Source organism: Galendromus occidentalis, unplaced genomic scaffold (genome assembly GCF_000255335.2).
Source record: "Galendromus occidentalis unplaced genomic scaffold, Mocc_1.1 scf7180000076543, whole genome shotgun sequence".
Taxonomy (NCBI): domain Eukaryota; kingdom Metazoa; phylum Arthropoda; class Arachnida; order Mesostigmata; family Phytoseiidae; genus Galendromus; species Galendromus occidentalis.
Window position 1 is genome coordinate 682,242 of NW_003804532.1, and position 5,485 is coordinate 687,726.

Sequence of the window (5,485 nt, forward strand, 5' to 3'; positions counted from 1 at the left end):
AGATCGGACGGACGCTCCTCGCCCGGTCATTAGACCATCGTGACGTCCCGATGACGACGTAACTACTAGTGGTCGGTGGCGACAAACCAGCACGACAGTATTGACACATCGAATTTGGAAGATTTTCTTTTCGTATCTGGGGAAGCCGTCAACGCTTCACTTAACAGACGCGTCCGACTCACGCGTACAACACCAGAACTAATATGGCTCGGAGCTTTGTCAAACAATAATGCTTCCGTTAGCTGCTGTCGTTCGAATCTGATGTCCAAACTCCCCGGGACCCCTCGATCGGAGACCTTTGCTCCTTGCAGGTCTCCATGAAGTGAAACATGGAGCGAAACTCTTCCTTTACCGCCTGAAAGAAAGGCGTCCAAGCCGACGTGGGAGACCTTGGGGAGAGCTCAGAGGAGGGACGAGGAGGGACGAGGAGACGGACCTGCATCGAAAGACCGTTCTGATCGATCGACAATTTATCGAATAAGCGCCAGCGGTTCAGTCGATTTGAAGAGCGAGCACTTCGCTTGTAGGTGACTATCACATATCATATTCGGTACCGTCCTCGTGGAATGAGCTCGGGAGAGGTCCCGGGCATTCACCCGTGAGTCGTCTCCACCTTGTCGTCGATGACAAATCATCGGAACATGAGAGATGGGCGGACTCTTAGAGGATGGAGCTTGAACGAGGAGAGCTCAATGCCGGAAGTGCCTTCAGCTCAAGAATGGATGTCATCAGACGTCAAGGGAGTCGTTTCGCATTCCACGAGATTCGGTCTGCTTCAGACGGTCGGGCTGGAGGAGTATCGATTCTTTCGGATATCCCTATATCGTGTCGATCAAGGGGGAGCGAGCGGGACGATCAATGAGAGCGTCACGCAAATCGTCCGCATTGTCAAGTACCTCGTTTTTTATCTCTGGCCAGAGAGGCTTCAAATTCGAGACGAGGGCTCGCTCGCTTCCATCGATACTCAGGACAGATTCCCCAGTCGAACCGCCCAATTTTTGCTCTGAAAGCTCGAGATTATCAGGGAGTCATCGCGTACCGTCCGAATCGCTCGTGATAAAGCGCGCCGAGCTTGAGAATTTCGTCATGGCCCCCAATGACTACCTTTGGGCGATAAGTGAATACAAGCCGAGCGGAAAACGCCATAAATACGAAAGTAGTCATCCTGTTCCATTAGTGATGGGCTCTGCGAGTTTTTACTTGTCCCAGGGATCGCATCCGTTCGATGAGGGGCGGATGAAGAATGAATTGATTGTCATGAGGAAATCGCGCTCATTTACATCTGGAATGGAGCTCGCGGATCATCCGGTCGGTCGATATACCAGATGAAAAGCAATCGGCCAAGACGACGCGGAGCACTCTTCAAAATGCTCCGGTCGCGAGCAATAACTCCAGGTAGAACTGAAGTAGTTGTCTCGATGGGAGCTCGTTCGGCATTCCATTCGGAGACGGAACAGCTCGGGTTCCCTCCTAATATGCCGGCGCCCGGTTTGGATTCAACTACGGTTTCTCCAGGATCGGCTCGTACCCCGTAAAATCCCAGCCTGGTGAGCGACGTCATGATTCGAGATTCGCTTCTCGATTATATATCGACCATGTCCCGACGTGATATATGGCACCGAAAGGCTTTAAATATGTCTCTGTCTAAGTTTACACCGAAACGACGACGGATCGTCGAGAAAGGCAGTGATTTTATGGATTCCAATGGAATAGAGACTTGCAGTTTCGCATTACGCAGAGTCTCGATGTCATCATAACTAAGCAAAATCAGGGTGTTCGTTGACGCTCTTAATTACATGCGGCTCACCAAGAAAGGTTTTTGACAGCCGGGCTCATCTCCACGACGACAGTGCCAACACAGCTGAAAGAATAGATCCTAGTGGAAGACACCCTTGACACAGGTCTTTCTGGCACTGGAACTTCGTAATGGCTCTCTCTGAGCCCCTCCGAATCACTGAACACTCGGACTTAGCCCCCTACTTCAGGTGGCCGTGTGTTGAAACCTGTTCAAAACAAACATGGCAAGCAGGGGAGTCAGGGAGTGCTTCTGATTCTGGCATGCGCCGTGACCCGCCGTCGATGGAGGCTCCAGCGGCGCTGCGGCGACAGTGGGACGTAAGTGAAGCTCGATGCTCCGGGAGTGGGGTACCCCGCTCAGTTGCAGGAGTGAGACCGAATGTAAAAGATATCTGAGTCGATCTTCATGACCGGTTCAGAACCTCGAAGTCCACGTTTTATGACATGGATTGAATCATCTGAGGTGTGCCAGGGCTCTCATACCGATTTATCAGGCAGCGCTCCGCCGTACCCTTTCTAAAGCGCGAACCAGTTCCGAAGTTAGCGCTCGCAGAGAGGGAAGAGCCGTTTTCTTTCTTGCCTCGGAGCCGCTGTTCCAAAAGTATTCTCGCCGAACAACGAGGGTTCTATCGTCAAAAAGTTTGATATTTCTGAAACTCTGACGCTCCGCCAGAAAGACTTCGGTGATGGCGCCGAAGAACGGCGCGCCTAAGTAAGCGAGAGGATGCGGCAAAAACGAGAGAAGAACGGCCGGAGGTTGACGGACAAGAAGGCGATGCAATAAAAAAGCTGTCGGAATCTTGTCAGTCGATCGACTGCAGTCCGATTGGAAATACGGCCAGTATCTGGGGTTTGCATGAAGTCAGCTTCATTGAATCGTTCTCGAGTAGATCAGACGCAAGAAGAAATATACATTGATATTTTTAGCTGGCTCCTTTCATATCCCATAACTCTGATTGTCAATGGTCACGTTCTAACCATAATCTGTCAGGATCGGAACGATAACTGATCTGCTCATGGATCGATCTGCCCACGAACAATGACTATCTGCATCGTCGAGCAGGCAAGCGGGACTCAATATATCGGTGAATGTCACTCAATCGTCGTACTGATTCTGGTTCTCTCACAACTGCTCAGGGTGGCGTTACTAATAATGAACTATAATTCCAACTCGAATTCGATTCTCCGCTTGATTGTCAGGTCGGGCATGTTGAACGATTATTCGGCTATCCTGGGAAATCCTTCATCATGGGGTCGTGCCTGTAGCGAAAAATCTCTGTGTCCAATATGAGACGCGCTCAGGAAAGGAATGGAGCCAGGTGCGATGCTTTTATTGAAGGGAAACAATGTTTTGGGCAGAATAATTCATGGAACCAGCACTTCATCGACTAAGCGATCACTTCTACGAAATCAACAGAATCACTAACACCCTCACACACTCCAGACAATGTGTCTTCAATGAGACAGACTCTCGTCGGAGGAACTGGCGGGGAACTCCGTCAACGTCCAACGATTGCGGCGGCGGTGGCAGCAGGAGCGTTTTCTGCGTGTACCGAAAATTCTCTTCAGAAGGTCAAGGTGGTTTCCACCTTGATTCCGATTTGATTCGACTCGAACGCTTTCGGGTCAACAGCTCTCGGCGATCGTTTCGGGACAGGGAAAATTTGTGCCTCGCTCCATCGAATGGTAAGAACAGCAACCCCGCGTCTCAGATCCTCGAAATGTTCATAGATTTGGGAGTTGGTCGCGCCTTAAGCGAAGTCGTATTGGGGATAATTCTCCGCAGCTCATCTTCGTTTCATTCTGGTGGCCAGAATTGCATCGAAACACTCGTGCGATTCCGCTGTGTATGCCGGGAAGTTCTCGGGGAAGTTGTAAAAATCCGGATCCTCGAGCCCCAATCGTGAGGAGCAGTTTATCAAGAGCAAGCGCTATCTCCGTATCGAATCTGCTACAATTGATGCAGTGCTCGACCCGAGATGAGATGCCTCTTCGATCTTCGACATTTATGTAGATGACGATGACATCTTTGAGAGCCGCTACATTGGAGCTCGATGCGAGCGGAAGAAAAATCACGAATTCTAGTGCGCCAGATAGTCTACATTCGATCGCTCAGCATAAATGGACCGACGGACACAGCGATGCAGAAAGACATCATGATTAGCCTCGGATGACAGTTTTCGACTTGGCAGTCTTTCAACAGCTGAGCATGGGCCTTCGCTGACGATGGATGCTCAATTTGTGCTTCGACAGGTGATCGGGAATTCCACGATGTCTCCGACCGACGGTTGGAGGAAAAGCGACCCGTCGCATGCCTACAAAATGAATGATTCCCATGTTCTTTCCAGGGAGAGGTATTAGCCTTCCTCATAATCTCGCTGACAAGCAAGGAATTGAATGCGGAGCGATACGATGGGGCCCCAGAGAAATCAGCCGCCTCCGAATCATCTCCGGACAGGAAACCTACGGAGGGAGCCCCGGGAATTTCCGGAGACGAAGTGGAGGACGACAAGCTTTTCTTCCTCGTGCTCATCGTTTGCCTATATGTCGTGTCCCGATGTATCGCTTGGAAATTCGAATCGTATCGACCGCCCCGACAAAAAGAAACTGTCATATTCGTGTAGCACTAATGAGGGGTCAATGAATTTCTCCGTCGGTATGCTTCGCGACGATTCCTAGTGGAATAAACGATTATCTCCTGAGGTTGAAATTCGAGGATCTAAGTGAGCAAAAAAAGACAGGAATTCCGATCTCTCGAATCGAGGAGGAGCTCTATTACCTCCATGATTCTCTTAGCAACGCTTTGAGCATGCGATCCCTCCAGCATATTTCTCCGGTGAATGTAAGGATCGGGCAGGCGCTATCAGATGCACGAAGCCGTTCCCTCTCTTCCACAGCTTCATTTTTTTATTTTCACCTCAGTTTGCTCTCATCGACGGTTAGTAGGGACGCCGGCTCGATCTGAGCGCTACAGACGTATGTTTCCATTGAGACACCCTCCTCTTTTTTTCCACATGAAGGCTTTCATCATGCTATTGTATCGCACAAGCGTTCTTACAGTGAGCCACTGGCTCGAATTACAATCGCAAGGATGGGGGCATTCACTCGCTCCGGGTGAAACCTAATCGCCGAAATTCTTCTTAAGGATTGAAGCGGTACGGCATGGATCACATGCGCAAATCCGAAGCATCTATCAGGCATATGCTAAGTAAAGCTCCCCCAGCGCACGTAAACTCTGATGGGGCGCAAGGATAATATATCGCCGCCAATGAATCGCAGCTCTTGGAGCTTCCCCCGATACCTGCGTTCCGACCCGAGGCTGGTATGAGACCACGGAGGGTTTTGCCAGAGCTCGCTGCAGAGATGAGCTCGGAAGCAGATCTTCACCAACACAGAGTGTTATGGGATCAAGGTGCAGGATGCGGAATAAGTTTCTCGGGAGTAGAGCATCCGGCGAATGCACGACTTTCATGGGACCGGGTAAAAGGATTTTTTCACATTGTGAGCTCGGAGCGACAGAATCGATATATCGAGCGGCAGATTGATATACCCCCTTCCCGTACGGCCAGCGGCCGATCGAGAGCAGTTCATCGGCTCACCTTTATCTTCGATGTTACTGAAGTCGGGATGTTCGGCAACACAACTGAATATCTTCCATCAGAGAAAAATTCCCCGCCCGAGCTCTATC